The sequence below is a fragment of the Ovis aries genome, chromosome 14 (genome assembly GCF_016772045.2).
Source record: "Ovis aries strain OAR_USU_Benz2616 breed Rambouillet chromosome 14, ARS-UI_Ramb_v3.0, whole genome shotgun sequence".
Taxonomy (NCBI): domain Eukaryota; kingdom Metazoa; phylum Chordata; class Mammalia; order Artiodactyla; family Bovidae; genus Ovis; species Ovis aries.
In genome coordinates this window covers 37,087,117-37,111,348 of record NC_056067.1, presented here as the reverse complement: position 1 = coordinate 37,111,348, position 24,232 = coordinate 37,087,117, and positions in this window count along the sequence as shown.

The following is a 24,232-nucleotide window of genomic DNA, read 5'->3' as shown; positions in this document are numbered from 1 at the left end:
GGGTTGGGGAGAGAGGGAAGCAACTCTCATATAGCACAAGGGATTTCATTTGTAAAGAGATTACTAGAGTTCAGTGCAATCTTCAGATGGGAAACTACACAGGAGACCTGGTGGGTCAGACTGGGAGCTGCATTATATCCCTTTTATGTGAATGGATCCAACCAGACGTATAGCCAGATCCCAGGTAAATTGTACTTCTATATCATCTCTTAATTATGGCAATTCTATGGTGTTGAGAGGAGAAGGAAAGGAATTAAAAGAAGATTTAAAGGAGGTAGTTTTAAAGGATCAGGAGATTTCAACACAGCAATGAAGGTCCCTTCTCTCTATATATATATACACATATATATACTGTGAGACATCATGCAGCTTTATTTACTCTTGAAATCATTACAACAGAATTATAGATTGACATGGGTAATGGCTAAACCATAAGCAAATTGGGAAGTACAGAAATGTCTCACACAAGCTCTGTATATTTTTAATTGCAAGAATTACTTTTCCCAGGGAAAAAGTAATTACTGCCATTCCTCAATAGAATTATAGTGCCATATCTTCGTCCAAGTACAAATACTTTCGGGTGTGTATGTTAGAGTTTGCAGTGGAACACTTTACCCATCTGATTTTAAGAAGGAATGAGAATTAGACTAGGTATTTTTGTAGTTAGAATTTCAATGAAAATATGCCATTTCATTTGCAGAGCATCAGCACTTAATTGTCTAATTATTCCTGGCATGAAAGAAAAGTTAACGTACAATCGAGGCAGAAAGGCAAGCAGAATGAGCTCCGCATGAAAAAATGTTTTGAATTGTATAAATAGTTTTGAACTGTGCCATTTTATTTTGGCTGGCAAACAATAAGATTCTTAACATGTGAAATTAGACCCATTGAAAAAACTAAAAGAGTATCGCAATGAATGCCAAGTTGTTCAGCAAGAAATCACGAAAAATTTGGCAAGAGCTCCAATTCACTTGAGGACTCCACAGGTCTTGGAAAGTAAAGTTAGCAGTAACTACTCAGCAATCAGGAAAGATGAGAAGGACTTCTGCGAGGACAGAGAGCCCTCGAGTTCTATCAGCTTATAATAAATAGCATCTCAAAAGTAGCACTTTTCAGAGATAATATATAAATATTTTAAGTAGTGAAGCATAGGTGTGGGCTTTTTTTTCCTGTACCATGTCCAAAAAATCTGCACATACACATCAAATTCGGCACCTAGGGAATCTGTTTTATTGTGATGTTTGCATTTTTAAACAATGTGCCTGACCTATTTGGAGGTTAATATAACTAAGTGGAGCCTATTTGCTGTTTATTATTTATAGAAGATTCACTTTGGATTAGGGCTTCTCAAGACACTTGTGTTTTAGCTGTATCATGAAGAGTTCCCGGAGAGCTCCCAACACCGTAGCAGGCAAGAAAATGACAAGTGAGAATACAGACCAGCCTATAGCCTGCACTATAAAGGCTAAGATGAAAGTCAAGCTCTTTCCTCCTTGTAAAGGCCACACTGGCCTCTGTCTAATAAGCACAAACTTGGGCTCTTAGAGCCACATAAAGGACAGCTCTGCAAGTCAGTACAAAAGGTTCTTCTCTTCAGAGGATCCCAACTACAATAAACAAAACAAAACGCCTGCCTTCCATGTAGGAGATTTTCTTAGAATTCCTTTGCTTGTCTTACATTTATTAAAGAAAACAACCTATGAGTTTGCCTGGCTTGTGACTGATTATGAGACATCAAGGAACGGCTCCCAAGATGAGAAGAAACAAAAGCAGGTTATAAGTAAATTAGTGTTAGAGTTCTGCCATCAACCTTGTCTGTCTTGCAGACTAATTCTGGACAAGTTGACAGCTCCAATTCTGCAGCCTCAAATCACCATGAACGTTTTTTAATATCCAGGTTTGCAGGTTCTTTTGGTTTTGAAGGGATAAATTCTGAAAGCAAGAATGGCCCCTCTAAACAGTTTTCCAAGTCCTTGTGCTGCGAATATGAACTTCTCTCAATGGAAATCAGCCCAAGCGCCCACTGCATCTCTCCTTTTATCATTATGGTAATGAGTGCTGGAAGCTTTCCAAAACACAAAGCCGACTTGACAATGACAAATATGAAGCAAAAGGCCACATGATGATTAGGCCATTTACTGACCAATGGAAAAAAACAGCCACGACTGACCCAAGAGAAAAACCAAGTATGTCACTAAGCTCAAGAGTTTGGATCCATGGTGTGGCCAATGACTACCAGAGGGAAGGGTGACTTGCTCAGCCAAACAACTCTGCCTTAATACTGCTGTTTACACAAGTGGTTGCAAAAGACTCATATATTTCAGTCCTTCCAGGGCTGGTGAGAGAATGAGATGAAATAACCTTTGTAAAGCACTTAATACAGTCCAGTGCCTGGGTCAGAGCAGGCACTCAATAAATGCCTGATTTCTCTTCCCTGCCCTGATGCTACAATACCCATTTGTCTTAGCATCACCAGTGCCTTCTATCCTGCTCACCTCCTTATCCCTAAGCTCTCCAGAGAAAAACCAGTTGGACAAGAGGCCAGAGGAACAAAATAAACATACAGGAGCAGCAAAGGAGAGGAAGTAAGGGATTTGGAAACCGTTTTATGCTAAGAGATAACTCAGACTTGGTCTGGCTATAGTTTATATTCTCCCAAAAGCAGACCTTGAGACAAGGATAACACTGCAAGTAGTTTATTTGGAAAGTTATCTGGGGAAAAACCAGCATGCATGACACAGAAGGGTAAGACATCAACAAGGTGCATTATTGAGTTAATGGGCAATTGGAGCTTAAACCCACAGCGGTTCTGGAAGCTAATGTATTACGTTCCCGTTATTCGAACTAAGGGAAGACATAGGGTGTATCCACTAAACCCTCACTTGTCACTAGTTGATGGTTTCTTCTGGTGGTATCAACTCTCTGGCAATTTTGGCTTGCCCTACATGTTGACCAAACTGAGCATGCAATCAGAAAAACCATCCTCTGGCAAATAGTCACAGCAGTTCTCGATAAGCAGCCTTCAGGGTTAAAGGATATCATGCCCAAAAGATATAAATGGTGTCCAACAGGGTCAGCCAGAGTGAATAATCTGACTTTCAACCTGTAAAAGAGGTTGAAATGAGAAGTGGCACCTTGAGATTTTGATTTTTCCTGAAGTTAACACTGTGACACTTGCCACTTCCATGGTGACTGTTTAGATCCACATTAGATAAGGTCACAGTAGGAAGAGTCAAAAATTCTGATTACAGAGTCATAGATAAATGATATGCTAAGTTATCTGTAACTGTTATTAACTATCCAGCCCGGAAACCTCCTCATACAATTTGGTTTTTAAGATAAACCAATAGGAACTGAGGACTTCCCAGGTGGCACTAGGGGTAAAGAACCTGTTGGCCAGGGCAGGAGATATAAGTGATGGTGGCTTTGATCCCTGGGTCGGGCAGATTTCCTGGAGGAGGGCCTGGCAAGCCACTCCAGTATTCTTGCCTGGAGAATCCCATGGACAGAGGAGCCTGGCAGGTTGCAGTCCATGTGGTCATAGAGTCAGACAGGACTGAAACAACTTACCACACACACACAAACACACGATAGGAACTGAATGTAGTATATTGCTCAGCTCTAAATTCATCACTTCCATTTGTGTGGATTTTGGGTGTATTGTCAGACTTATCAAAACCATCAGGTTTGTGAATGTAGTAAACAGAGGTCTGATTTATTCTCTACCCTCTTCTCTTGTCTCACAGCAATCCCCCACAAAAGTCCTTCCTTAGTTTCCACATATCATGTGACTTGTGGCTTTCATATCTTCGGTATTTCCAGAGGCTTCTGGAAATGATGGAAAGACAATATAAACATAAATCCTTTACTATTTATTCCTAAGGTAGGAATAAAGTATTGATAAGCTTCAACCTTAAATTTTACAATAATCACTAGTGACCATTAATTATATCTAGCATGAAGCAATTAATCCTAATAGTAGCAGTTTGCTTATGGCCCATCAAAAAGGGACACAACAGTCTATGAAGAAAAGAAAGAAGAAAAACAGAAAAAAGGAGGGTTTAGTTATTTATAAAAAAAATTTTTTTGGAGAAATAAGGAATGAAAACATGTATCTTAATTAACTCTTAGAAAAACCAATTCTGAGATCACTTACTTCTCATATTTGAAAACAGAATTATTCTGTGGAGTCAGAAAAATGCCTATTTCTGAATTTAACTTTTTCATTTAAACACTAACAAATGATCAGGAAAGTAGAGGTTATATAAATATCAATAGGTACCAGGGTGTTAGGCTTCCCAGGTGGCACAGTAGTTAAGAATCTGCCTGCAATGCAGGAGACTCAAGAGATGCAAGTTCAATCCCTGGTTCAAAGGAAATGGCAACCCATTCCAGTATTCTTGCCTGGGAAATCCTGTGGACAGAGGAGCCCAGTGGGCTACAGTCCATGGAGTTGCAAGAGTCAGACACAACTGAGCGACTAAAACAAAAACTACCAAATCTAATGATAAAAAAAAAAAATCAGAAAACTTGAAATCCAGGGATATTCTGTGAAATACAAAACCAGTACTCTTCAAACTGTCAAAGTCTTGAAAGTCAAAGAAAGACTGAGGAGCTGTCACAGACTGGAGGAAACGAGAGACATGACAGCTAAATGCAGTGTGTGGACCTGAACTGGGCCCTGGAACATACAGAGACTGAGCTGAAAATCAGTGAAATCCAAGTAAATTACTCAGTTGGGTTAAATGTATTCTGTTGATAATTATTTCTTAGTCTTAACCATTATACCAAGGCAAGACGTTAACTTTAGGGGAGGCTGAGTGATAGTTATATGCAAACTTTCCTGTTTTAAAACTTCTCTAAGTCTAAAATTCGGAGAAGGCAATGGCACCCCACTCCAGTACTCTCGCCTGGAAAATCCCATGGATGGAGGAGCCTGGCGGGCTGCAGTCCATGGGGTCGTGAAGAGTCGGACACGACTGAGCGACTTCACTTTCACTTTTCACTTTCATGCACTGGAGAAGGAAATGGCAACCCACTCCAGTGTTCTTGCCTGGAGAATCCCAGGGACAGGGGAGCCTGGTGGGCTGCAGTCTATGGGGTCACACAGAGTCGGACACAACTGAAGCAACTTAGCAGCAGCAGCAGCAAGTCTAAAATTAGTTGAAAATGAAAAGTTTTTTAAAAGGCATGAGAATTGAATATAAAATGGCAGATTAACATACTTCACATGAATAAAAGAGCTATGTTTTGTGGATTGCCTGTTATATCAGTCACTTCCCCTAGTGGTTTATGTCTCTTTACTGGCTTTACTTTCAAAAGCTTTTCATATGTAGGTCAAGATTTAGATTGCCTAGTTTTTATTGCAGACTTTTAATAAAATATTTTCGTCAACATCTTTCTAGTAAGAATGGTCATGCTCTGCAATTACAAGTAACCAGGTATACCAGCTAGCATTTATCAAGTACACGAAACACTGTTCTAAGTTCTTTGTTTGAATTAACTCATTTAACATGCTCAACAACCTCATGAGGCAGATCTCGTTATTATTATTCCTATTCTTCAGATGAGAAACAATTCAGTCACTTGCCCAAGGTTACACTGCTTTCCTGTACTTTCAATCATCACAGGGCTTGGCCTGTAGAGCAATGTCTGGGTCACCATACCAGGTCAATCTTGTCTCAAATATGAAAGAGAAAGACCACAGGATTAGAAACATCAGGTTAATATCCTGAAAAAGTATTCAGAAGGACATCATTACCAAGCAGGTATTGAAATTTTAAAAAGCATTCCTCTCTTCTGAAAAGTTTGTATTTTTGAGGGTTCTGCTCTCCCTAAAAGTTTCATCTCAAAGTCTGCCATGTATGTTTAAGAAGTAAAAAAGACAAAACTTATGCAGTCAGAGACAAGATAAACCTTAACAGGATCTTACAAGACATTATGAATTTTCACATAACTGTGTTTTAGATAATTCTTCAAATGCACACTCTTTACCCAATGAATGGTAACAATTTCTGTTGAATAAGATATTCCAAGAACATATAGAATATATATTGTTTTCTTAATACACCTGAAATCTATTATGTAAATACACAGTGCATTTTTTGAAACATAGATTATTTACCAAGTAGATTAGGTGTTTAGTGAAGAAGCTATTACAGACCACTGGATAAACAGATATTTAGACCATTTTCAACCATTTAAAACACACGCCATTAAAACTTTATTAGCTTGATTATTTTTTACAGAACCACCACCAAAATCATTACAGCAATCAAGGTTCTATGAAGACAACTGAAATGCAGCAATAAGTAAACAGCTTGAATTGTCACAAATGCAAGTAATGCAAATATCACACCACAAATGCAAGCTGCACTTTCATTTTTTTAATACTTCAACTGTTTAATCTCTCAACTTGAAGCACGAATTGAACTGGCCTTATCCTGGGCCAAGCCTTTTGTCCCAATTAGTTCTATAAAAATTACTGACTTCATGTTGCTTGTCCTTTTTTTTTTTTTCAACAAAGGATTCTACTCTTTTAAACCTGACCTCACTTTTTTATTTTACAATGGAAGAATGATTCATATTCTGCAACTTCCCTTTTGGTTTGTGTATATCTGTCCCATAGATCAGATCTCCTATCTCACTCATGGGAGATACAGAACTGTAGATAGAAAAATAACACACAAATACTGGAGGACCACCTTTATGGACGTGAGCCTTCATAATAAGCAAATAAAAGAGACTCATCTATTAGTCCAAAATAAATATATCCATCTTTGAAACATTGTTGTTACTTCATCAATTTGAACAACTTTTAAGCAAATTGGAATATGTTTCCAAATGTATTTGTGAACATGATAAAACATAAAGGTTTTTCATTTTATTTTCAAAGTCTTCAAAAATTGTCTGGATAAAAAATTCAAAATTCCCTGGCCATGTTTTATCCTTAAAAGAAAATGATAGTTAAATTAGAGATCCTTGAAAAATAGGGTTGATAATGAAAATACCCACAGAAGGCAGGCTGCAATTGTTCCACCACTGTAATACAATCTATTCCAGAATAATTTTTCTTTTTATTATTTCATTAAGTTGTATCTCACTAAAGTTCCTCTTAGGATCTCTAGGCAGCACCAAATTTTTCATTGAGAAAACGATAAATCACTGGCCTAAATTACAATTTAATTATAAACGCCTTTGCCTTCTAATGCTGCCTAGGACCTTTTACCCTGCTACATAATTCTAAAAAATGACCCCTGTCATAATTTCTTTCACTAGAATAATATGGGGAGATCTAATCCTGAATCCTGCTGTCTTATAATTTAATATAAGAGGTAATTATTATTCAAAAGATAATGTTGCAGATATTGAAAATATTCTGAAGTTTGAGTCTGGAAAAAAAAGGAAGTCTTAGGTATGTGGGAGCTTTCTATCACTGCACATATCAAGAGAAGCAAGAGGAAAGAAGCAACGGGTTTTTAATGAAAAAATATTAGAATCTACATACAGCTGGTGTTTTGTATTGTGTGAAACACATTTATATGGTCTTCAAACCATGGTTAGAAATGAAATGCCTCATTTCCGAAGTCAAGGAAGCAGAGAGAGCAATGTGGCCATGAGCAACTATTTCTTTAGGTTTCAAGTCTGCTTTAGTGTTAGGGTAATAAAATTGCACCCTCTTTCCACAGTCACAATGAGAGGATTTGGGTAGAGAAGGGCTACAAAAACAAGACAAGGATGAACCAAAGCAGCCTAGTAAAAGTGTCCTGAAGCAGGACAGAGTATAGAGAAAGGGATTCTTGGGGGACATTTTATTGACAGCATCACAGAGCCTGGATGGGACACATACAAAAACCAACTTGGCCTCTCGAGCAACGTTTCAAAACTATGTTGAATGGTGGGGCTTTCTCGCTCCTGGAATTCACAGAGGTAAACCAAGAGAAAAGAATATGTAACAATAGATGTACTGAACCCACCTCAAAATTGACCTGCTCTTTAATCTTTAATAGTAGAAATATAAATCGCATTCAATTCATGCCCAAGAAGTCACAACTTTCCCACCTGTGCAGGTACCAGCCCCTCCACAATGCACTTCAATAGCACAGGTGCAAAGTCCATTGCATTGCTGGGAGAGTCTTTCTACGATGTGACCTGAAAAGATGGGACAGCACAGAATTCATGGAGAAGACCCCATGGATGAAACTGAATCCTATGGTCTACTACCTTGTCACAGAAAGGAGGAAAGACAAAGATTGTTTGTTTGTTTTTTTTAATCAAATTATAAATGTCCTTGAGGTCATATATCTAAGTGTTTAGGTCACTGTACCTACCTGTATGAAATAAAGATACCCCTCTTTCACATTGTTTTCCCCCCCCAAAAAATTCATGATATGGTGACATGAACTATCATAACTATCCAATGACATGGATATAACTACATGAGGTAACTTTAGAGGAGATGGAGATAGTGATGCTGACGGTGATGCACAAGGAAAAAAAGCTAAGGGTAAACAGAATATGAAGAGCAACTCAGATGAAATGTGAAGTCTTGCCTACCAATTCCAGAGTCGTCAGCAAACCTCTATGCAACTCAGTAAACATCAAACTAAACGGTACACGAGGCTCCACTGTCCTTTTGTTTTGTTTTGCTCTGCTCTTGCTTTGGGAGCAGTTTGTTTAAGATGCAATAAATTGAAAAGGTGCTTTCCCCCCACCCCTGTCCCTCCATAAATCTCAAGACAGTGCAAATGACTTATGCCTCATTATGGACAGAAAGCAAGGGCCTCCCTAGACGAGGACATTCCCCGACTACCATTAAAGCAATCATTAAAAATAACAACCCACCTAAGCAAGCAAAACAGTCATTCTTTTAAAAGATATATATTAATTAGCCAATAATATTAAAACTAGGTTCTGCGGATTCAAATAGGAACTGAAATTCAGAATGCGAGAGAAAGCAGAAAAATTGATGTGGGAGGGGAAGGGGGAAGTTTATAGGGAAAAGGTCTATAATTTCCAATAGCAGTAGTAGAGAGAGCCATGAAACAAACGGTATCCATAACAAACTAGTAGTAAAAAAGCATGGGGAGATGGGTGGACTGTGCCTACCTGCATCATTTCATGAGCACGGAAGATTTAAGAGTCCTGAGAGGTTCAGGGCAGACACTGGAGCGGACATTCCAATCACTAAACAAAACTACATTAAGGTGGACACACAGGCAGATGGAGAGAAAAGCACAGACAGGCAATCTTCAAGTTTAAGACGCACTAAAATTTTCTGCTTCACTGTGGTAAGTTTTCAAAGGACCCCAGTTGAAAGAAGGCAGGGTGAGTGAGTCAAGAGTAGGAAAATAAAAAGCGAGATGAAACTGAACAACATGTGGCCCTACCAAACAAGTCAATTCTGTCTTCACTGGCTCATTCTGATCACTCCCGTCTATGTTGAAAAGTACTCAGTGGAATTAAGATCATGCCACAAAGTGATAAATATCTGTAAAATGTGAAGTGAGCACAAGCAAATGTGTCTCCTACTAGCAGTCACAAAGGAAAAGGAATCATATTATTTTAGATCATACAATTCAAGACTGAAAAAGTGACAACTCTGCTCTTTGGTCTCTTATACCACATGAACTCCAATTTTAAAAAAAAGGCACATACATTTAAGTGACTTTGTCCTCACAGCAATATATTTTGGAGAGACTGGAACTCACAGTTAATGAAGAGCAAACAACCAATCATTTGTTCAACATGCTGTTTCGTATTCAAGGAATGAATAAGAGATTGTACTTACAGAAGGCTCCCACAGTAGAGAGAAAATGTTAGATTAAAAAAAATAAAATGTGCTTGCAAGCATATTGTTTAAAGTAATTACAACTGTACTTCATGGAAAGAAGAAATCTGTTGGTGCTAACCCCCAGGGGGTCATCCACAGAGCATGCCCTCCACATGCCAGGGTGCCACTGCTCACTGGGGCACAGGCAACTGTTGACCTACACTGTCATTTACCCTCATCAGAAAGAGCAATCATTCTTGTTATTTGTCTTGGTTTTGGTTGTCCCAGAAGCACAGCTTGAAACAAGGACTTCACTTTAAATAGTTTATTTTTAAAGTAATTCAAGAATTATTCGGAAATGAGTGGAACAGTGACATAGAGCAAAGCAGCCAAAAATATGTCATCAAGAAAGTTACCAGTGAGAAAGTGAACCCAAATCTTGCCGGGCAACTCAGCCCATGTAGATGTGCACCTCAGAGCTGTCCCCACTGAGGGATAAAGGAGCTTGAGTATTTATTTACCATCTCAGTAATGTGTTGGTAAATCTTTAACAACACGTTTTCCAGCTGGAGTGAGAATGGGGTTGAGTGATCCCTGATTTGTAATATTTGCCAGTTTCCATGGTGTAAATTCTCCCATCATGGCTGATTTAAAGCTACCAATATAATGTCATTGAACATGGAGCTGAGAAAAGAACCATAGTAGCCACTTACTTGATACAAAAGACAAGAGTAGAGGAAAACACAAAATGTAGTAAAATAATTAGAAAGTAATAGAAATTACCTTTACTTTTAATATCATCTACTTAATTATAATTGATTATAATGCAAGTACATATAATTTAATTTTTAGTAACAGCTGTGTTTAACAACTGCCTGACACAATTTCAGAAAAGTTAACAATCAAACCTTGCAGGTCAGTATGAGCCAACTCCAACCGACCATCTCACAAAATCCCCTCAGTCGCTGGTTGAAGGATATACTTAGTGGGGATTCATATTCCTCATACTTCCAGTCTGTGGTGTGGGTAACAAAGTGAACCCCAGAAGCCAGACAAAGCAGATGCTAGCAGGTGGACACTGGGCCATATATTCTTCACTGAGTTGCCCTGCTTTGCAATTTAAAACTGAGTGTGAATACCATCTATCTTTCAAAAATGTTTTATTTATTGGAGCATTTTAATTTAAAAAAAATTTTTTTTTAATTTTTTCGGCAAAAAATATAAGCTGTAAGGAGCCAAGGGAAACTTCTAGAACCAAAAAAAAAAAAACCACCAAAAACAAAAACTGAGCATGTCCTATATACACTATTGATACTACGTATAGAATGGATAATTAATGAGAACCTACTGTAGTGCTCAGGGAACCCTACTCGGTCCTCTGCTGCTGCTAAGTCGCTTCAGTCGTGTCCGACTCTGTGCAACCCCATAGACGGCAGCCCACCAGGCTCCCCCGTCCCTGGGATTCTCCAGGCAAGAACACTGGAGTGGGTTGCCATTTCCTTCTCCAATGCATGAAAGTGAAAAGTGAAAGTGAAGTTGCTCAGTTGTGTCTGACTCTTAGCGACCCCATGGACTGCAGCCTACCAGGCTCCTCCGTCCATGGGATTTTCCAGGCAAGAGTACTGGAGTGGGTTGCCATTGCCTTCTCTGACTCGGTCCTCTATTGTGATCTAAATGGAAAGGAAATTTTTAAAAGAGGAGATATAGGCACATATATAGCTGATTCACTTTCCTGCACAGCAGAAACTAGCACCACATTGTAAAGAAGCTATCAGTTAAGTTCAGTCACGTCCATTCTAATCCAAATAAGCTGGGTAAGACTGAACTGGGAGTTAAAAATCTAATTCAGCGGTCAATATACTTTATTATACAATTCACTGCGTATTGAATTAATCAGTTTTTTTTTTAAATTTTAATTCAACTTATTTGAAGTTGTCAAATTGATTTTTTAAAACTCCCTTTCTGCTCAACTTTCTCAGTATTTGCTTTTTCCTCATGATTTAAGAAGAATAACCACTCTACCCAGAGTGACCCCTTTGCTCAGAGCAAATGGAAACATCTCCAACCCATACTCTGGAGAGATGATGGTGAATTTACTTAGAAAGAAGCCTTTGGAATATTCTATAGTAGTTAAAGTGATAAACATATCAACATGAAGAAATCTTAAAAATTTAATGAGTGGGGAAAAAGCAAGTTGCAAATAGACATATGCAGTTTGATAACATTTGATGTAAAGTAACAAGCAAAACTATATGCCATTTTTGGTGGCACCAATGTGAACAAAAAAAGAAAATATCAAATTTAGGAGAGTGGTTAATTCTTGGGGGCAAGGAAGAGCAAAAAAAGTGAAATGAGATCAAGGAAAGTGAAAGCCGCTCAGTCGTGTCTGACTCTTTACAATCCCATGGACTATAACGTCCATGGAATTCTCCAGGCCAGAATACTGGAATGGGTAGCCTTTCCCTTCTCCAGAGGATCTTCCCAACCCAGGGACTGAACCCAGGTTTACCGCATTGCGGGTGGATTCTTTACCAGCTGAGCCACGAGGGAAGCCCAAGATCAAGGAAAGGTGCACGCAAAAGGGTTCAAATGGACTTGAAACACTTCATAGGTTGGAAAAAGTGGCCAGAAACAAATGTAACAAAATGTTCAGATTTGACAAACCTGGGTGGCTGAAATAGGTATTAGTCTGTATACTTTTATCTGTACACTTGAAATATTTCATCATTTTGTATAAGTATTTACTTGTACTGGAAGAGTTCCTAAATGGTTTTACATGCAATCTGTAACCCAACAAAGGACTCTTGAGTGGCGTCAGGTCAGACAGAAAAAGTAGAATGACTGTATGAGTAATTGCAGTCTCCGTTTTATCAATACTTTTTGATCTTTTAATCTAACTAAATTGATTACAATCATCTATTTTTGGTTGATTACTCAATTTTAGCTTTAAACTAAATCACTCACCTCTCAACTGAGTTGATTTAAAGCAACAAAACCCCACTGAATTGTAATGTTAACAACACAAACCCCAGATGATGCTCCATGTCACAGGTTCATTAAAGGAAATCTGTTACTCGGGGAACGATTACTCGGTCAATTGTTCATCTGGATCATGGTCTCATCCCAAGAATGTTCTAATTCATCTCTTCTAAGTAGTAGAATTCCTATCAAAACTGCTATCATACCCATTGCTATATTTCCTTGGCAAAACAATAGCATCTCCCTCCCGGGGGTTGTTTCCTGTGTTGAATGAGTTAATACAATAAGCACTGAAATCAGAGCACCATCTTGCCTACTATTATTATTATTAAATAACTGAAAATGGTAATGACAACATCATCACCTTAAATGAGACTTAAGCCCAAAGCCCTTAACAGAAGCTGATTTTCATGCCTGAATCTTATCTTTTTAGACTTCTGGCCTTCCACCCACAAAACGGCAACAATGACCAAAACCAAAGCCCCATCACCCACTAGTGTCCAGCACAGAGGTAGGGGAAAGATTGCCAACAGCTCACATTTTACTTCCTGCCCTAAAATTAAAAGAACCTGGGTGAAGATGGCAGTGAGTTCCAGGCCTCAGGACCCATAAGGAATGTAAAGAGAGCCCCTGTGTCTCCCTTCCTACCCAGACAAAGATGGTTTTCCAGAGAGATTCAGGCCGGGTCTGCCTCCCATCCTCTGGCAGTCACAGGCCCCAGCCTGCTCCGTCCTGCACAGTAACTGGGCATCAAACAAGAGTAATTGACAGCTTCTCTCCTCCAGCCTCCTCTCGGAGCAGCAGTTTCCCCAGGAGCCGCCTCGTACAACCTCAAACACTTTATTACTGGTCAATTTGGGTTTCCTGCCCACTTTAAGTGGCAGTGCTGAGGGTCTGCAGCTCTCTCTAGCCCTCATTGATCAATATTAACAGTCACTTTCACAGCATTTCCCTGCTACTCAGCAAGGCTGGGGACTGGCTGTAAATTACCACGCAGCCTGGTCATTATACCGAAAGAAATGCTGTAATTCAAAAGTTAAGGCTAATTGTGAAAATAATTTCTGTCACGCTTCTCAGTACCTGATACAAAAAGGGCAAGAGAACTCAGAGCTTGTCCCTTTTGGGTTGGTTTGTTTAACCAGAGTGTTTAACTATATTCAATCCTGGGAGATTCACCCTCCATATGGTGTTTTTTAATGTAGATGGGGCCAACTACTTCAAACATCCCCCACCTTCAGCTCGCCAGAGAGATGGAGAAAGGAAAACCATCCTTTAAAGTTTAAATCTTAGGTTTACAGTTGATGCATTATAGGTATGAGAAAAAAAAAAGTCGGGATTTAACAATTCCTGGCTGAGGTTCACATAGTAATATTCGTTTATGAGGAAAAATTTAACAGGAAACAAACAGCAAGTGTTGTTTATAAGCAAATGTGAGTCCTTTAAAGGCATAGAGAGGTAAGCACAAAGCTCCAAACCTGGCAGAGGACTGAATGGAAACGCAGCTGACTCACGTGTGCAAGGTGACAGAGCAAAAAGGCCACCAGGAGCCAGCCTTCTGAAGTAGAGGGTGCAGAGTTATGCTGTTGAGGGGTTTCTGGGGCATCCCGCTGGGCTGGGAAAAGACTGGGCCCTGAATCTGGAAGCAAGGCTAACAGATGAGTACGGCAGAGAGAGAGAGAGGAGAGGGAGAAAATAAAAGGCTGACAGAAAGAAGCAGTAATTATTTTCAGACCCAAGAGGGCCTTTCTCCTCCAAAGATGGATTAGGTGTGTCACCTAGAACCACCTTAGCTGGGTTGTTTTTCCACCGCCTTCAAAGTGCTGCCACAGGAGGCTCGGCAGAGAGCCCTCAGTCTGGCTGGAAGGAAGAAATAACAACAAATCTATAGAGGGGCGCTCGGGCAGCTGCCACGTGCCAGGGACATCCCTTGTGGACCTGGCCTTGGCCACACCCTCTGGGAAACCCTGAGCTCAAACAGTCAGAAAGGGAGAGGTGGGGAGCTGAGAGACGGCAGGAACCTGCCAAGCACTTAAAATACAAGACTTATTGAAAAAACAGTCATCCTGCTTACTCTCTATATACACAAGCCTCATGGGCAGGATGAAGAGCGGTCGGTGTTGGTTATAGAAAACCCACAGCTCGCCCTGTGAGAGACGACTCATGGTGGCTCCTCAGCCACCACACCATGCCTCGTGGTCAAAAGTCTGGGCTGCCCTACTCCCTCAAGGGTCAGAGGCAGCCCTCCTTTGGGCCACCTCTTCATTGGGTCATTAAGATGTCTCACAACCTAAAACCCAGACTCCTGAAAGCTCCTGTGCCCTGCCACCCCCGCACAAGTTGCAGTATGAAATGAACTCTTTTGAACTGTGTCTTCGACCTGCCTGGGTAGGTAGCACAAGCCTTGTTTGCCTCTTGAGGGTTGGAAACACGGCTACTTCTCACCAGCCTCTCTGTGCCCAGCTGCCCAATTGGAGCGTGAGAATCCTATGGCCAGTGGGGAACAGCTGGGTGCTGATGGCCAGCTGGCTTCCCCAAGGGCCTGCCCTCCTGAGCACATACTTCTGGTGGAAGAGAAGGAAACCAAGTCGGGACTGAGAATCAGAAACAGCGTTCCTCCAACTTCACTTAATTTCCCAGGAGTTCTTTCCCTTTGTTTTCACCCTAAGAGGGAAGGAGAAGTGATCCTGGCTCCTCAGGAAAAAAAAAAACAAAAACAAAAACCCACAACATAAAGGACCAGGACCACCCCCCGTCACAGCCGGGCAATAGGCAGGAGCTTTCCCCCAGGAGGGGAGGAGTAGGGGCCACCGATGCCCACTCGCAGGGCTCCCGCACAGGCTCCCTGGGCTCCATGGTGGTTCAGAGCCCTCGACTCTGCTCCTGGGCAGGGACTTGCCCACCAGCCTGGTGATCAGCCTGGCTGATCTCCTAGCTCCAGGACCCGGAGGGGAATTAGACACCAGCCGTCCCATGCTCTCTTTTGTTTAGGAAAAAAGAGAGAAAGAGAGAGAGTGAAAAATAAAATCCTCAATCGTTTAGTACAAGTCATTTTACATGCTGGGATAATGAAGTATAAAAATGCCTTCAAAGAACTGATTTCCTACTTTTAACTCACTGCCAGCCAAGCTCTTTGTGAGGCCTCTCTGGAACATGCATTCCCGTCCCACTCAAACAAAAGAGCTGCGAATTCATTAAACTATTTAATTATGCCTTTTTATTTTTCTCCATTAGCAAGTCCTACCAGCACAAAGTAAATAAAGCCACCATGGTCTTTCCCCAGCAGACACACTGACTGTTTTTATTCTTTATTCAGTTTACAATATAAAGGGCTATTTTTCCCCCTCCTCCTATTCTTGGCGAGTTTCCTAGCACAAACCCTGCAAACAGAAGCACCCAACTGTACATGCAATGCATGAGGCTAGCGCAGGAGCATTCAGCATTGCAAGCACATACCCTAGACAGCTTTCAAAGTACCCACAGCCAAAGGCAGCCAAACAGCACTTTACAGCCAGGCGCGGAAAAGATATTAGTTTTTTTTTTTTTTATACTCTAGTAAATTTGCTTTTTACATCTATTTCTTTTCAGAAGGGCTTGTTATTGAGCTCACTGTCCACAAATTCCATTGATCTCAGGCTGTGACTCAATCCATATGCTCACGCTTTGACACCAGCACAGCAAGCAAGCGATACAAATCCTGTTCAGGCTACAAACTTATTGATTTTATAGATTTCCCCCAAAGTTGTGATAATGATATATCATTGTTAAATTTGGTAGAACAAACTGCTTTCCCAATCTGTCAATGCGAGCATGAAAACCAATTCACAGCCTTGTTTAGAAGGCTTTCCCATCAGAAGAATAAGTACAGCCAAAGGAAGCAGACCACTGATACCTGCCCGCTGGCACCCCTTGATGTATGATTTCTTCCCCCGCTGCCCTTTTCCGACCCTCAGCACACTGGGCTGCCAGACGCGGGCTCGTCGGCTACAATTATCACAGTGATTCCTCCCCAGGATTACCAGTATTAATTATTAACAGCTGGGAGCATGCTGCTTGGGTGACCCACATCAGTAGGTTTTAAAAGACAATTTTGGTCATTTTAATAAGCTATTCAGATGCACTTGGATCCATTAGGATCCTGGCATTATTGACTTTTAATAGGTCAAAAAAATTTTTTTTTCTTCTCTCTCCCCCTTACCTTTGAGAGTCAAGGCAGCTGCTTCCAGCAGGGGGCAGACATCAGACAATGTGTCCTTTGAAAGGATATGTCTTCACGGCTATGCTGTGACGGGTTAGGTGGCGCCTAGCTCTCAGCTCACGTCCTAGCTATGGGCTAGATCTTGAGTTCTACCAACCTGAGAAGATTTCACAAGCTTCACTTTTTCCCAGGGTGTTTGTGACTCTGTTTCTCATATCATGTCCCCAAATGTCCATCCATTCAAGTACCCTCTGGATGACACTGTCCTCTTCCTGTGCATTCAAACTCTTTATTGCATGAAGGTGTCTGCCTAACTCATTTCAACACATGTACTGACTTTCTATTCCCAACTGCTCCATCAACTGGAATATGTTTTCAGCCATTATTAGGTTATTTCCTTGGTTCATGGTGCTAGTGATTATTTTGGATGTTTCCAATGTGTCTACTTCCCTTATTTCTAAAATTTTAGACTGCATAGCTTCCTTTCCCCTCCTTGTCTCACCATCTGCCCTTTCCTGCTTACCATCTTACTTGAGGACATCCACGGCCTCCTCTCACACACCAGCTTCTTAGTCCTCTTATCACTAATTTAAACAAAACAATTTGACAAAACCATAGAAAACTCTGCCAGTCTCACCTCCTTAAATAAAATTCAAGTCTCTCTTTTTCAGAATCTTTCTTTGCCTTCAATTAGTGCCTTTTGTTTCTCTGCAGTCTCTCTTTCTACCAGAATTACAGCTACTTCTTACTTAAGGATAGAGTGTCAACCCCCAATTTACCTGCTTCACTTAAAATGGATGCCATGGACATGTAGTCTCATCAGATCTTTTGTCAGATAAAATTCCAATGACTCAAATCTCCACAGTTTTATTCTCCCCTCATGTACATTGTCAACTCCACCGTGGGTTAAAACCTAGGTGTTTTATCGTCTCATCTTCTGTAGGAAGCTGACTTTAACAAATAGGATCCAAAACCAAATGAGATCAAGTACACTGGCACTGTATAACTGTGGACAGACCCACTTGGCCTTTTCATTCAAGTACACCCAGGCCTAAGCTTGCTTATTGTCCTCAAGCTAATAATAATGTACATCCTCATGACTTTAATGTTAGCAATGGATTTTCACACAACTTTTTCAGTGTGTGACAGAGCATAAGTAGGTGTCACCTTCCCCATTTTACAGCTGAAGACACAGGGCTGGAATGCTACAGGTCAAATTAGTAAGTAGCATAGCTGTTCTTTATATCTAGGACCTCTGGGCTCTGAATTTAGTGATCTTTCCAACAGAGCATGTTTCCTCTCAATGTGAGTTATTTAAACAGAAATCCTTGCATTCTAGGTACACCACTTCCCCAAGCCAAACACATCAGTTGAAAAATTATTTTATGACATCTTTTGTTATTTTTAATATCACTGCCTCATGGCATGTCTAATTAATTTTTAGGTTCCCCCTGCCAGGAAATAAAGTTATTATAACAGTGACCCACAAGAGCTATCATTATGGAAATGACTCCAAGCCTTCTGCAATCCAGGAGTAGGGTGGGGTGGAAAGGCCACGAGTCATAATCTTACAGAAAAAATAGAAACTTGTGATATATTGTCTTTTCAAAGATCACTAAGATAGAGATTTTTAAAGTGAAGGAAATTTTAAAACAGCCCACACATACAAGATAGTTTACTGTCATAGATTCAGTGTGGAATTCCCAAAGTCCTTACAAGAGAGTTTCCAGAAAGGCATCAGAACAATAAGTCCTCAGCCAGGAAATCAACAATTAAATAGGCTGGCTACTCTCTTAACCCATCCACTGCCACTTCCAAAGGGGTAACTCCGGTCTTTCCCACACTTAAAGGAGAGATAGAAGAATGCACCTTTCCGAGAGAAAAAGCAATTAAATTTTTATGATGAATAAGTTCCCCCCACCCCCAGAATTCTTCCTCTGAACACACTCACACACGCAGACCAAACTGCCCTCCTGCTCATAATTGCACTGGTCCAAGTGTGCGGAGCCTTCACACAGAATGATGGCTTCCCCTGTCTCCTGCATTTGTTCGGCTCCTTTGGGAGGAGCAATTTACAGAAAGCATTATCGATTTTTGCCATAATAGGTACAGAGATGCCTCACCGTCCCTACTCAGCCGGCTCGCTCTCCACATCACAACTGTCAGGCCAGTTTGTGAAGCCCCGTCATTATTTTTTTTCAAGTAAATCCATCACAAGCTTGGGGTGGGGGGAGGTGAGGGAAGTGATGAAAATAAAATTATTTTCACCTTGCCATATGAAAGAATGTTCATGTCCTTCATTGGAAATGAGTGCAAGCACCACAGGCCAGCAGAAAAATAAAAGGAGGGAAAGGAAATTTGCAATACCAGAAAGAAAACCAGACGAGAGGCATGGAGATCTAGTTGGGACCTATTGAAAATATTTTTAATGCAGTTATACCTGGGCTCAAGCTCTCTGTCGTCCTCCTCAGGGGGCCTAAAACACCTGCAGTCGTCATCTTTAGTGTGGAATAAAGGGAAAGCAGATACATATTTATCTACTCGTGTGCATCATGGGATGGAATCCGCCTTGAAATGCCCTTCTCAATAGACCACCCACCTTTACCAGAGACCACCAGTTCCCACTTTACTTTGTTCCTTTGTGTCAGAGGTTTCCTGATCCCCCCAACCCCACCCTACCTTCCCCACCCTCCGTTGCTGTTCGCTAGAGACCTCCACCATTTGGTTACTGATCAGCATGTGAATGCAAGTGTTTGTTACTTGAAATATGTTTTAAAATGAGAAAGCGCGTCTTAGAAATCACATGAAAACAAACAGAGGGGGAAGCCACACTCAATGTGTTACTGATGCTCAAACAAGCCTTTTGATATTCATGATCCTCCTTGATTGGTCGTTGGTACCCTCTTCAAGCAGGTCTCCAGGCTCAGTGAGGAAGGTCAGAGCTTATCTTCCTTCATAGAGGGCATGGGCTCTCCCCTCCCCCAAATTCCTAAACAGACTTGTTTGAGGCTCAGAAGATTTAATCCAAGAATTTGCTCTGGATCTCGTTCCCAGATCCTCAGTTCATTAGCCATGAAAAGTGATTTTTATGAGATCTTGTTCCAAAGATGGACCACAGAAAACGACACAATTACACAGCACTCTGCATACAGCCCGCTAGCCTCCCGCTCAGACCTAAGTAGTTCAACAGCCATCAAAGTGCAGAATGACAAGTGGCCAGTTTGCTCTTGGTAAAAGGCCAGGATTTGGTGACATTCTGTTCCAAGTGGTACTTTATTGAAAGGATACACTTATTCTGATATAAATTCAACACCTAACCAGATATCCTTTCTCCACTCCATGCAGTCCCAACCTCTGTACCCTCCAGCTACAAGAACAGGCCCTTAAAGCCCAGAAGTTTCCTCCTTTCCGTTCTCACAGTTCCTCTTTGGCAGAAACCTTTGCAAACAGAGAAGCTGAGAGGGACTGAGGTCTAGCTGAAAGAGGCAGACCTGGGATCCACTTGGACACTAGCCTTCTGTGGCTGGACTACGAACTATTTTTAAAAACAAAACGCAGTCCTCTTCTGTCTTATCATATGGGAAATACATTGAAATCAGGGCAAGGAATGGAATTAGTCCCATGATACCTGTAATTCTGATTGCAGCTGCCTTATTTGTCATCCTTGATGCCATATACTCAACTACAAAATGGCAGTGTGCACACTGGATTCAAAAATTCTGTGTAGCAAGAAGGAGAAACAAGAAGTCTTGGTGATTTTGAACTTTCACTTTTAAATGTATTTTGAGAATCCCACCAGAACATGGAGTCTAAGCAATGATATTCAAGCCCTCAGTAACTATCCTACCCAGAGGAAGATTAACTGTGAAGCACTGGAAGGGACCACCACAAAGATTTGCAGTTCTGCAAAATTTGCAAATGTAAGATATGTGCGGCAGTCACTTAAGGCTACTGCCTCTTTTCACGTTAACTTTTTCACACTTCCTGTCTCATCAGGTGGCACCCAAGGGGCCACTAGCATTTTGTGAATCTGGTTATGTTCAGTTTCGCTTTAGAGAAACATATTTACTCGAGGTGCACAGTCATGTCCATGAACTCCCAAAGTCATTGTCGTGCTGTGTATGCGCTAAGTTGCTTTAGTCATGTCTGACTCTTTCGCAACACTACGGACTGTCGCTTGCCAGTCTCTTTTGTCCATGGGATTCTCCAGGCAAAAATACTGGGGTGGGCTGCTATGACCTCCTCGAGGGGATCATCCTGACCCAGGGATCAAAACTGTGTCTCCTACTTCTCCTGTGTTAGCAGGCAAATGCTTTACCACTAGGGCCACCTAGCCAATTCAATATAGAAAAATTCCAGAAACATCCTGTCTGCAAAACAGTAGCTAATGCTCCTGGCACAGAGAGACATACAGCTACACCAAGAATGACTGGATCACAACCTACTACGGTCTTGCATGAGGCAGAACCTACCCATTAAGGGTGTTACAGGCATGATTTCATTTAGTTCTTATGACAATAGACATTTGCTGTTTCTTTCACTTCTGCTCCCCCAGTGACTACAACAGGGCCTGGTACATAGTAGCTGTGTAATAAACATGTAGGAAACGGATGCATAACTCATAGAATAATGGGCACGAACATTAAAGATTCCAACATTAAGATTCCCAAAGGAAAAATGTAGAGGACCAATAAATACTAATAATCAATGAAGTAGAAAGTAAAATAATATTTTCTATTAACACACAGACAAAGTTTTGTTGGTTTCATTTTTTAAATGGCAACCTATAGTGTGCAAAACAATTGCAGACATAGGTTACATGGGTATAAATTGGTACAGCCTCTCTGTGTAACAATTTGGTCATATTTATTATAATTTTCAAAATATTCATACTGTGTAACTACAAATTTCAGTGTTTGGGAATTAATCCTAAACATCAGAGTATTAGGAACAGAAGTTAAGTTGAAGATTTTTATCACAACATTATTTACAAGAGAAAAAGATGTAATCTAAATGTCCATTTCAGTTGTTAGATGTTATATGGTGACACAAAATTTGGTACATTCATGTGATAAAATGTCATATAGCTGTTTAAAATCATGCTTTTAAAGCACCATCTAATGACACCAGAAAATATATAAGTTATATCTGTATGATTCTGTGATGTCTGTAGCACTGTGTCTATAACACTGGAAAAATCTTCAGGTGACTACACACATAACATAAAGAGGGGTTATCTCTGTATAACAGTGTGGCTTTATTTCTTCAGTGGTCCTGAAGATGGATGCAAGGAGATGCTCTTTGGTTTTCCTGCCATAGACCTAGCCTGTAAGAGAACAAAGTCTTGATTCTGGGAAATGTGGATGAGCCAAGAGAATTTACTATTAGCTGGCCTTGAGTAAGACACTAGTGAATTACTCAGCTTTGGTGGCCCATTCATTTATTCATGCATTCACTAGCTAGTAAGAACTTCCCATATGCTCAGGGCTCGATAGCTACTGAACCTACAGCTCTTAATATATGAACAAGATCTCTGCCCTCATGGAGCTTACATGCTAATTTAACAACAGACAACAAACATGTAGTATTCACATTCTGCTTAGAGCTAATGACTTAAAGAAACCAAGGAAGATGCTGTCATATTTACTTGGTTAACAGCGCCATGGAGTACTGCTCTCTGGAGTTATGAAAATGCAGAGTGAACTAAATAAGGTCCAGAACTGAATTGTCAGAATTCAGTTTCAAGCTATCTGGGACACCAATACCAGTTTCCCAAAATTAGCCTTGACTTTACGAATCAAGAAGTTCTCTCACACTTGGTTCTGATTTGTAGGCAGCAAAATAAAACATCTTTCAAATGCATGAGTTCTTTTCTTTCATCTCTCATTCAGAGAAGTTACTTCAAAGTATAGTAGACAGAGTATACCATGAAATACAATAGTATGAAGATTGGATATGTCCAAATCTCCAGAAAAGAATATTTTTTTCTAAGGGGAACTAAATTGTAAAGGTGAGTCATGTGGTGAGAAGATTCTAAATGAAGGTATAAACTATGACACACTTAATGAAATTGCTTCCAATAACCTGGATAAGAATGACTCACAAGGAAGATTTGCAACATTTTTGTACAAACTGGATCTATAATAACTCAAAGAGATTGTATGTCTGTCTGGAAAGGGTATATTTTAAAACGGTTTTGAATCTATTCAAGTAATATGAGAGGATATGCAATCAGATATTAAGACATCTTGGCATTTCTCATCTCTTTCTAAGCAGGACAGTTGAATCTTACTGAATTTCCAACTGTTTCAGTTACCAAACTCATGGATACTCACAAAGCTGCCTAACATCTATGTGGTTATAAAGCTAAATGATAACATGGTTCAGTTGTTCTCCTTTCCACTGATGAGACCAGCACTTGTCATTTGTTTTACCAAAGTGGCTCAGTGTTGCTTCACACTGATTATCTAATAGCACCCACTACGAGGAACACAGGCTTCCATGGGGACTCGGTGGTACAGAGCCTGCCTGCCAATGAAGGAGGTGCAGCTTCGATCCTTGGGTCGGGAAGATCCCCTGGAGAAGGAAATGTCAACCCACTACAGTATTCTTGCCTGGGAAATCCCATGGAGAGAGGGGCCTGGCGGGCTATAGTCCTTTGATCACAGAGAGTCAGACATAGCTCACAGCGTTGTTTACGGTGACTAAACAACACAACAAAGGGCGCTCAGCTCCAACTAGCCACAAAATCATCTTCCACTGCCGATCCCCTGGACAGTTCACAATGATTTAGACTGGGAATACAGATGAAATGAACTTGTGTTTATGTATGAAGAGTTTACTAGAGGTTCAGGAAGTATAAAACGAAAAACAAGCAAAGTAAGATATTCAGAAGGCAGGTTCTATACGACAAAGATCTTCATTCCGAGTACTCTTTGGAAAATTCAAAGTGAGCAATAACATGAATATATAATCATCAATATTAATTGCACCACAAAACATAATACAACTAATAATGAGACCTAATAAGTACCATATTGTTACTGATTAGTGAGTAAAGAAAAGTGTATTACTGATGTGAAAACTCAGATTATGACACAACATAGACAGCAGGACTGCAAACAAATATACAATTAGAAAAATACATGAGAACGGTGTACATCAGAAATTTTACACTGGTCATCTCACAGAAGTAGAAGTGGGGCAATTGTAATTTTCTTCTGTATTATTTTGTAATAAAAATGACATAGTTCTCCTCTATGTGACTGAAATAATTATAGACCTAA